Raw genomic sequence first — 12,272 nt, forward strand, 5'->3', positions numbered from 1 at the left:
AATTCATATAAGCATGGATTCGTTTTTGAGGTCAAGCTTGCGAAAAATTTTGCCCTATTTCTGCTCCAAGGATGAAATGAAGCCACACTGAAATTCTTGAAACTTAAATAGAAGGGTACTTTTTATGTTTTTATATTGGATCTCAAGAATTAAATAGAACAGTTCCCAGAAAAAATTTCAAATATTTGCTCTATCAAATTGTCTGCTCAATCTTCAAGACTTTATGAAGAGAACGATCAATTAATGAAAAACTGAGATTTAAAAGTTTGAAAAATAATTGTTTTTAAAAACATGTAGAACTTGAAGTTTCAAATTGTCCGTTTACACTGATTCTGCATGTAAACAATATCTTTAAACCGAAGTATAATTATACTTACATAAGATGACTTCTGACAAATTTAAGAATTTTTTGGTTATTAAGCTTTTGTGAATAATAAAAATTCCTTTTACGACTCAAAAAGCTTGAAAAATTTTAAATAAACATAGAGCTTTTTCAATACAATTTGCCCTCTGCAGTTGGATAAAAAAGATTTGCTGATGTATTTACGTTGTTTGAACAATTTTACTGTTTTGTTTTCCGATGTTCAAAATAAATCTTCCATCAAAGACTCACACATATTTAAATCCCTCTTATATGTCTAGTCATATTCTGACATTTTTACAAGAAAGGCAACTCATTTCTGATAACAAAATTCCAAGATTTCTTTACAATTTCTAAGGCCACACACGAATACTTATAGATGTTTCTTCATAAGAATCAGAGTAACTTTCTACGTTATATCGTAATTTAAATAAACTGTATATTTAACAAATATTACTAGCAATATTATATAACACTTTTAATCCATTAAAGTAGATGATTTAGATTTTAACTTTAATGTTTTTATAACGCACACAAACACTCGAATAAGAGCGGACTAGTATTTATAGCATGAGTAGAAATACTAATTTTTTTTTAATTACTGATAAAAGTACATATACGCGTAAGTTTTTCCAAACAATGAATTTTTGTAATTTTATTTCCGTACATACCTAATAATCTATATAAATAAAAATGTAAAATCCCCGAAAGTTTTCACCGACTGCTTTGAAATTTTACACAACATTCGAATACGCGCGTGTTTTTATATACCTACTATTTAAATACCTAAGATGTCAAGTAAGGTGACAGGTAAACACATGTTTTTTTTTTTAAAAAACAGCGCTATCTGACGTAAAATCAACATACGCTATACTAAATATTTTACGATTCCACTTCAATGTTTCTAATATGTGTCAGCTGTAGACTAAAATACTACTGGATCAATTTACGCGCGGAGTAGAAGGAAGAAAAGGAAAAAGGGAAAAATGGTAAAAGGTAAAAAGGAAGAAAGTAAAAAGAGACGAAGGGGAAAATGGAAAAAGAAAAAAGGGAAAAATGTAAAGGAGAAAGGGAAAAAATAAAAGGGAAAAAGTGAAGGGGAAATAAAGGAAAGAGAAATAGGGGAAAGAAAGGGAAAGGGGGAGGAAAAGAGGAACCTGGCGAAAGGGAATATGGTAAAAAGAAATGGGAAAGGGGAAGGGGGAAAGTGAAAAGGGAAAAGGGATGAAAGGGTAAAATGGAAAGGAAAAATTTTGTGAAGTTCCGTAATGTTCATTTTGTTAATGTTTTATCAAACATTTAAAATTGTGTTCATTTAATCTATATATATATATATATATATATACCCAAATCTAGCAATAGCGAAGCATTGACGGGTCTGCTAGTTTAAACTAAATATATTTGTTATTTTTTTTTATAATTGGATGTTTAATCTGGTATTTTAAATAGTTTTTTAATACCTTTATTTCACATTTATATTTATTAATTTAAATCATACGTTTAGAATTTTTTTATACCAAGTTTTGTTGTATGGAATTTCTGATTAAAGTTACTGGATACCGATTTATTAGATTCATGAATATAACATTTAATATCTCTCTGTCACTCTCTCTGTATGCGTGTGTGTGCGCGCGTGTGTGTCTGCACCCTTCCAGCGCATGAGTTAACTTAAACGTGTTACAGAGTAAATCCATTGTTACGTGGATTAGAGAATAGAGCTTGGTTCTAGTACATAATTATTAAAATCCTTTAAATTTGTTAAATATTTATATTAAACCAATCTTATTATAGTGACATTTATCTTTGTTGACACTTCTTAAATACAAACAGCTTTCTTGAACGAACTTTATTTCTGAAGCGAAATATTTTGACCTCCTATAGTCAGAAACTATCTCTGTCAGACCTCTTTAATATAATATGTTTTTTTTTTTTTAATTTGTGTTCATTGACTTATCAATCTATATAAATAAAAAACAATCTTCGTTTTTAGTGTGCCTTAATAACTCAAAAACTACTAAACCGATTTCGCTTAAAATGTAACAATTAATTATTATTTGTCTCGGAATTGTTTACATCTTACTGTTTCCATGTATTTATTAGCCTAGCATGAGATATGTGTTATGTAAAGGAATAAACAAAAACTTCGTATATTCCAGAGCACTGCAATGATTTTTATTTATTTAATTGAAATACAATTAATATTGAATTGATAATTTGTCAAATATAATAGAAAATGTATTTAATTCAACACTCAAATTATAGCAATAGCGAAGCATTACCGGGTCCACTATTAAAATATAAACATAATGGGCTATTTTGTAAATAATAATTAATCAAACAGAAAAAAATTGGTTTATTTTCTTTTAATAATGAGTTTTTTTAATGATTTTCATTAAATAAGTGGAAATTTAAACAAACATTTCCACTTATGCTTATTATTAAAAAAATATATATATATATGTATTTAACAGAAGCATCCCTTTTTAACCATACCAACATCAATTTTTACAACCTATTTTTCAGACAATAATCACAGAGTCATTTTTTAATCTTTATTATTATCGATGATCAATGTCAGTTTTTCTTATTGCAAACCAAAAGAGATTCGAGAAAAAGAGAATACTTTTTAAATGGCGTATTCAGAAATCATTTTCTACCTAATGGTAATTCTGAAAACTTTTGAACGAATTCTCAAACACATTTTTTAGACTTATTTAAAAAATAACCTGTGTTTCAGCAATTATTACTGTAATGAAATTAACTTTAAATAACTTCTAATTTATTTACTGCAAAAAAATGATTATTGTATTTATTTGCTAATGCAACTAAATCAGCCCTACGATATGTTTGACCTTAAACCTTCTGTCGATTTTGATCAACAAAATGTGATAATGTAATGATTATGATAATATTTATATTCAAAATGATTAAGGTTTTTGAATTTAAAAAAAAATTTGATTTAACACTGAAAAGACTTTAAAAAACGAGAAAAAAAAACAGGTACAATTAAACCATTCAAATTTCTTGAAACTTTAAGCGATAAATTTGATACTTTAATAATTATTTTTGACCAGAAAAAAAAATTATAAAATCGGTCACAAGCTTTATCTCTTGTAAATTTTAATTACCCTACTGTAAAACCCAAAAAACTATTGTCGCCAAACACAATTTTTTTAGGTTTGATATACAATAACATGCCAGTAAACAAATAAACATTTTCAACGTAATTTATATCGTATTTAATTCTGAGAAATCTTTTACGTTAGGTTAACTGAACACGAAGAAGAATTTAAAAATTAACCTTTCATTTAAAAGAAAATAGATTGAAACGTGACGTAAATGAAAATACAGAATTATAATTTTAAACAAATAATTGATATTTATTTTTTTAAATCAATTATTAGAAATTAATATAAATAAAAATTTTATTTCACTGCGTTATATTAAAAATAGATTAAGAAACAAAAATTTATTGTTAAGAAATAATTTTGAAAGTATAAATTGAGACGTTTTTTATTTTGTGAGCTGACAATATTAACAGCTGACCCACCAGGTTGGTCTAATGATGAACGCGTCTTCGAAAATTATCTGATTTCGAAGTAAAGAGTTCCAACTATGAAATCCTAGTAAAAGCTTATTATTAAAAACTTTTATACGGATTTGAATACTAGATCGTGGATACGGTGTTCTTTGGTAGTTGGGTTTCAATTAATCACACCTCAGAAATGGTCGGCCTGAGACTGTACAAGAATACACTTCATTTACACTCATACATATCATCCTCATTCATCCTTTGAAGTAATACCTAACGGTGATTACCGGGGGCTAAACCGGAAGAAAAAAAATTAACAGCTGATTAAAAACTGAAATTCGTGCATAGAATTTGTATATATGTAAGCTTTCAAAATTCAAGGAAATCAGCTTGTTTGAATATCACTTATTTTTCAAATAAAGAAAGTTGAAAACTTTTTTTTTTACTGCTAAATTAACATAAGTCCTCTTTTAAAAATGCTGCAGAAAGTAATATTAAAAAATTTGTTTCAGAATTTCAATACCAGTGCTCAGAATTTCAAGTCTAGTGGTTAACTCGTCGTCGTAAACCACTTCTTTAACAGTAGATTTTTGAAGTCGAAGATTCTGAAATTCAAATCCTAGTAAACGGTAGTTAATTTTATAATAATTTCAATACTAACAATGGATACCGATATACTTTGGTGGTTGGGGTTCAATTAACCACAAACCCCAGGAATGGTCACCCTAATCATGTTGAGGTGTAGAAGTCCACACCTCGTTTACATGTCATACATATCATCCCCATCTCATTGGGTCATAGGGTGCTTGCTTATTGTTCACTAATTGAACAGATTGCAACGTACAGATTAGGAAAAGAAAAAAGAACAGAATTTCAATATTATCCCACTTTTCTTTTCTATTATATATCTGTTCTTTTTTATTATATTAATATTCTGTTGAACGCCTACAACAACGTCCTACTGCTGAACAGCAGAATATAATTTACTAAGTTTAATGAAGTCCTGGACTGTATTTTAATTTAAAACCAAAACAAGAATCATTTTCTGTACTTGAAAATATTTAGGAACATCATCAAAAATAAATTTCATGTAATACAAATAACATATTATGTTAACTACTTTTTTTTTCAGTTTAGGCCATTGGACCTGTTGTATAACTTTACGTATTGTTTTAATCTTTTACTTCAATAGTTTTTAATTTTTTGGAATGAAACTATTTTTTTACAATCAGACCACCCCAAACATTTGTTGATTTTTTTTGTTGGTTCTTGGAACCCTCTGAAATTGTTTATTTGCCTAGTAATGTATTCCGGTCTTGTGATTCTTCACCAATGATGATTTCTGACATAAATTTATGGATGTCGTCGATTCACCTTTTGTTCTTTTGAATTTTGATGTACATAATGACAGGTTTTGTGAGTCTTATGTCATTCATGCGAGAAATATGGCCATAGAATTGGATCTTGCGTTTTCGGATTATATCGATGAGTTTTTTTTTAATCTTTCTTTGAGTTCAAGGACTTGGATGTCGTGTTTTGTTATGGTCCCAGGTATTCTGCTCCGTATAATGAGTCGGACTGGTTAGAGGTATACGATTTTGATTAACTATTACTCGCCCATTGGGAGAATGGGGGATGGAATCAATGGGGGATCGATTCTATTGAAACTTTACAGACCTTTTAAAGAAGATTCTAAACATTTTCTTTGAAAATTTCTACGTTCTAGGATTTAAAGAATCAAAATGTCGGCTTTAAAATTAAAACATTGATTTTAGAAAAATCAGATTTTTCATTCATTACAAAATAGCTAGTAAAAATGATTAAAAACAGATGATTATTAGAAGTAGAATAATTAAATATAGTTAGATAATTATTCATAACCATGAGTAATTTTTTCAGGTCTCCGTGACGCGGGTAGTAGCGTCTCAATCTTTCATCCGAAGGTCCCGGGTTCGAATCCCGGCCAGGCATGGCATTTTCCAGATGTTACAAATCATTCATCCCATCCTCTGAAGCAATACCTAACGGTAGTCCCGGAGGTTAAAAAAAAAAACATGACTAATAATTAACTTGTTTTATTCAATTTTAACAGTTGGTTAACAATACATCAACTGTATTTAATCATTTTTACCAGCTATTTTGTTATGAATAAAAAAGTGTTTTACCAGAAATTGATGTTTTATTTGAAAGCTACCATTTTGTTTCTATAAATCGTAAAAGGTTGAAAATTTCACACAAAATTTTTAAAACTTTCGTTAAAAGGTCTATATAGTTTCAGTAAAATCAGTGGTGGATTTGGCTTCCCAAATCAGCTGATTTGGAAGTCGAGAGTTCAAGTCCTAGTAAACCCAGATATTTTTACATGGATTTGAATACTAGATCGTGGATACCGGTGTTCTTTGGTGGTTGGGTTTCAATTAACCGCACATCTCAGGAATGGTCGAACTGAGAATGTACAAGACTAACACTTCATTTACACTCATACATTTCATCCTCTGAAGAATTATCTAAACAGTAGTTACCGGAGCTAAACAGGAAAAAGAAAGAAAAAAGTGGTAGATTTGGCGAGTTATACTAAATCAAAAACGTATACCTATCTATAGCACACATTTTTATCAATTAACTACTGAAAATTAATTTAATTCAAATAGAAAAATTAATCAATTAATTAATAAAGGCTGTTTTAAGTAAAAATAAAATATTTATAAAAGAAAGTTGATTGTACAAGCTAAATTAAAAAATATATATATACATTTTTAATAAGGCAAACGCTGCACATACACTTAAAATTGAATAATTCATAAATCTTACAAAATATAAAAAGACTAATAAAATATTTATTAAATTTAATTTACATGAAAATATTAAATTTGTTTTCTGAAAAAATATTCTTATACGCTTGGCGCACAATGTTATCTGCATGTATTCGCGTAAAAATGTTGTTAGTGCATTGTCTTTTATTAATTATTAACAGAAGAAGGTCGCAGTGAGAGGTAAGCGGATTACTTTATATTAATTTTAAATACAAAGGATAGCTAGTTAACGTGAATGAAGATCGAAAGGAAGGGTTGTAATGCAGAAGGTTTTAAGAAAAATTGTTGAAAATGAAATAGTGATGGAGATAATTAAACTCTGCCTAAGAACTGAAACTTTTAAAAACGACAAAAGAAAAACTTCGTAATTTATTAGAAAATTATAGTTAATAAGATCATAAATTATACTCTCTTGAAATGAATTGGGCAAAGTTTTCAAAAGATTTATAAAAAAATTATAATTATACTTGATTTTTAAAAATACTTATATTTTTTTAATAAAAGATCCGTCACGGATATAAAATTATTTCAGTTCTCCTAGCTTATGTCCTCGTGAAATCAGAGATTTCTCATTTAGAAAAATAAAAATATCGCATTTGGTTTGATCCATGGAAATGTCAACATTTTTCAATTGAATCGTTTTCCAAATCACGCTAGGAAAATTAATTTCCCATCCCGTCTTAAAGAAAAAAAAAACAAAAAACAAAAAAAAACAGTAAATGAATTGGAATCAGATGACAGGTCTTTCTAAAATTATTACATAAATAATTAATAAAAAGTAGATTGATAAAGATTTCAGTTTTTGAGCGATTATTAAAAGATTACTGCAGGCAACTACCTCAAACCGCTTCTCGTATCTTTATCAACGCGATTCATTTTTGTGAAACTCTTTTTCATAAAAGTAATCCTTTATCAATTTTTCTCTTAATTAAAATTTTTTAATTGTATGTCAAATTATTAGTTTTTAAGTCGATATTTGTTTTACCGCACTTTTCTTTTCTATTATATATCTGTTCTTTTTTATTATACAGAGTGATTCAAAGAAACGGGAAATTAAAAAAATTAAATAACATTAACGAAAAATTTTTTTAGAAAATGAATTTTATTTCATGTAATTTGCAATTACATGAAATATGGCATGTAACATGCCATTTTAGGATACATACATTTTAGTTTATTTTTTAAAGATAACATCATCCAGGTGACCTCCTCTTCTACGTAAACACTCACGAAGTCTCTTCGTTAAATTTTTCATGGTTTGACGTAACATCTCAACTGGAATTTCCGCAATTGCTTCTCGGATCTTTGCCTTCAGTTCTTCCGTTGTAGCAGGTCTACTGTGGAACACTTTGCTTTTAAGGTGACCCCACAAAAAGTAAGCAAGCTGAGAGATCAGGCGATCTGAGAGGCCATCTAATGTCACTATTTCGTGAAATGACACGTTGTCCAAACAATCGGCGTACAGCTGCCATCGATATTCGCGCAGTATTTGACGTTGCTCCGTCTTGTTGAAACCTGGCTGTGTTAAGAATCGGTGGAAATCTCTTTTGTTGTTCCACAACAAAGGTTTCAAGCACGGCTACGTAACGAGACGACGTCACTGTAATCGCAAGACCGTTGTCATCCTCAAAAAAATAAGGGTCTATAACACCGTAAGATGACATAGCACACCAAACGGTCACTTTCTGGCTGTGCAACGGACGCTGGTGTAGCTGCGTAGGATTTTCTTGTGCCCAGTATCTTAAATGTTGCTTCTTAACAAATCTACTGAGGTGGAAATGCGCTAGTTCAACACTGCGCTAGTAATCCACTAGGTGGACATCCGCAGTTCGTGAACAAACTCTTCGTTATCATTTATCTTCTGAAGCATTACATTACAGAATTGTGCTCGCACAACTGCATCGTTCGGTTTCAGTTCCTGGACGATCTGCAACTTGTATGGATGGTATTGCAAGTCCTTCACTAACATTCTTCGAACACTTCAACTATGCGATCGTAAAGATGCTAAGAGACGACGGATTGACCTATGTGGACTTCGTGTGACAGCATCTTGTAAAGCTTGAACATTCTGTGGTGTACGGACGGTTCACTCACGGCCTGGAGGCTTCTTTTTCATTGCAGAACCAGTTTCCTCAAAATTAGATATCCAAGTTTTAATTGCATGTGCTGATGGAACACGGTCGTGCCGTCCCAGATTAAAATGACGGCGAAATTCTCTACGCGCTCCCTCCACACTGTCATTGTTTTTGTAAAACGCTTTGATAGCAAATGCACGTTGCGAACCCCTCCAAGGATCCATGACAACTAAATGACAGGTTAGGTTAGAGAGGCGGGCGCCACTTATCAAGTGGTACCAATCGCCCACGGCTACCAACACAACTTTCAAAATTTCCCGTTTCTTTGAATCACTCTGTATTAATATTCTGTTGAACGCCTAGAACAACGTCCTAGTGATAAAGAGCAGAATATAATTTACTAATTTTAATGAAGCCTTGGACTGTATTATAATTTTAAACAAAAACAAGAATCATTTTCAGTACTTGAAAAAATTTAGAAACATCATCTGATATTAAAAATAAAAACTTAAAATAAATTTCATTTATTTGTTAGAAGCCGGCTTCTAACAATCAAGAATCATAATTAAATTTTTTTAAAATTATATTGTTGTAATCAGTTTTATTTTTTAAAGTTTATTTTATTTTAATTTAATCATGGTTAAATAATTTGATGTTAAATTAGAGTATTTTTGAAAACATTTAATTCATGCAGCGTGTTTGTTTACATGTCATGCAAATGCCAATCAAAACATACGCATTGTCATATCTGCTCTATTATTCATAAATTTTAATAACTGAATAAATAATAAATTAATAACAAATGATACAAATAAACAAGAGTGACATCATCCGAAATTTAATTAATGCCATGTTAGATTATTGAAATAATCATATTTTACCATTAGAGTAAAATTTTATAAAACTTTCACAATTGAAAATTTATGGCTTTCTATTAGGTTAACAACGTTAAAATTATTTACACGTCAGTTAAAATAAAAAGAGGTAATTTCACAAAAAAAAAACCCTTATCAAGTTAAATTTTTGCTAGGAAAATTGTTCAGTTAAATACACATACCTTATTTTTTTTTAAAGTGACTAAGATAAAAAAAAAGAATAATTGAGAGAGATGTTTACTTATATAAAAACAAATGTTCAAATGTTTATAAACAGTTTATTTACTCTATCTTGTCACACTTCTTAAAAGGAATTTAAATTAAAATTCTTTAAGAAATAATTTTTTCATTTTTTATTTTTTTGGTAAAATATTTTGGTATTATATTAATAGTACGTTTTAATTTTTTTTAAATAATAATAAAATATAACAATAAGCCGTTAAAAGAATTAATAGCTATTTAAATATAATAATAAAAAAAATATTTTTATAAAAATTACAAAAATAGTTCATTATGTAACATTTTATTGTTATTATAATTTATTTTATCTATAGACAAAAATATTTTGGCACGTAGTTTTTATTTATAAACATTTATTTAACACGATATTACATTGTGTTACCGCTTCATTTCATTTATTTACTACCCATGACACGCATATCTCTCTTTTGGCACAGCCTCTCATCCGTTAAAAAAAACAACAAATAGTACTGTATATTATTATTTAAACGTTCTATTAAAGTATTTTCATTCATCATCTTTATCGTAATTTTGTTATTCTTTATAACAGTTAGTAATTGTAGTAGTAGTAGTAGTAGATAAACAACATATTAAGTAGATCGCTTATTATTTTTGCTTAAAGAAAACATTTATTAAGATACACACACACACACACACACACACACACACACACACACACACACGAATATATATATATATATATTTATTTTAACTTTTTTTTTTTGTTTTCCGTAGCGGAAGGAAAAAGTTTCGCCAGCCGCCGTCAGGCCCGCACTGATGGCATTGCGGGGCTCTCACCCACTAAAAAACCTCCCCCTCTTATCATCCAAGGGCCGGATCTGAACCATACTGTATTTACACAGTCTCTGCATAATCACCCGGGGACTCTACTATCCGAATCTAAAAGACCAGAAGGCGTTCCTAGGTGGCGATCGACGAGCGACGACTCCGAGAAGCCCCCACCGCCCACCACCAGAAGCTGGCCCCCCCTTGATCACTCGTTATCGAATTCAAGTCTCTAACGATCCCATCTCCTCAGCTTTTCGTTGCATCTCCTCATTGGCCTTCTCTCCTACCATTGTTGCGATCGTAGTCGAGACACATTCCCATTTATCGCTATTGCTGAGTATCACCTCGATTATATTGTTAACCCCTTGCACACCATGATTCTCGAGCAATACTCGCGCCATCTAGGGCAAAATAACACCACTAGTACAGTCAATTTGTATTTTTATTTGAAAATCCTTACCTACCGATTGATGTTTTTTCCATATGCTAGGGGTGATGAAGGAAGCTTAACTCCAGATTTTTAACATCCCCCTCCCATAGATTTTTGAAAAACTCAAAACGTTTTTGAAATGCGCTTTTTTCTGAATCTATGCATTTTAGTGAAAGATTTTTCAAACAAAAAATGTAGAGGATATTCTCCTCTACAATTAAGGTCTGTGAAGTTATGCCGTATAATTTGAAATTGAAATACTACGTGGCGCTTAAGTTCTAAGAAACGTGTCTTTTCACCGGAAAAAATTGTTTTTCATCTGTATTGCATTTGGAAAAGTGTTAATCTCAAAAAAACAGACAACTTTTATTTAAACAATTTTCTTGTACGAATTACCGTTTTGGAGCTGTAGCTTGTGAAAGTGTGAAAATGTTGTGAATTGGGCACGTGTTCGAAAACGGTCTAGTCGTTTACAACGTTTTTTACAACTTCACCGCCACCTAGTATTTCAATTTCAAATTATACGGCATAACTTTAAAGACATTAATTGTAGAGGAGAATGTCCTCTACATTTTGTGTTTGTAAAACCTTTCTCTAAAATGCATAGATTCAGAGAAAAACGGTTCGAACAAACATACATATTATTCAAATCGTAGCATCTCAACGGCTGAACCGATTTAGATGTATGACCCTGCGTTGGAATCTTTACATTTTACCCGGTTAGGCTATATAAAAAATATGTATATATATGTTTAAATAAATTTAAAAGATTTGAAAAAATATTATACTACATACAAAACTGTCACCGAACACTCTTTAATTATCCTATATAGTACGTATTTTGTATTAAAGAGCAATGTTTTTTTTGGCAGTTGTGTTTTTTAATTTTTAATATTATCTCTTGTTTTATTATGTGTTTAAAACATAATTAGTATAAGTTAGTTTATTTGTTGGTCAGATCTATTCCTAAATGTCCAGAGGAATTTACGTAAAAACTAATTTTCAGGTCGTAAACAAGTCGAATGATTGATGAAATCAGATGAAAATAAACTGATATAATAAATAAAATGTATAAAATATAAAACAGATAAAATATAACTGATACAAGAGTAAAATAAAAAATTCTAAATCAATTACTGATATATGGAATAAATTGA

Source organism: Lycorma delicatula, chromosome 10 (genome assembly GCF_047948215.1).
Source record: "Lycorma delicatula isolate Av1 chromosome 10, ASM4794821v1, whole genome shotgun sequence".
Lineage (NCBI taxonomy): Eukaryota > Metazoa > Arthropoda > Insecta > Hemiptera > Fulgoridae > Lycorma > Lycorma delicatula.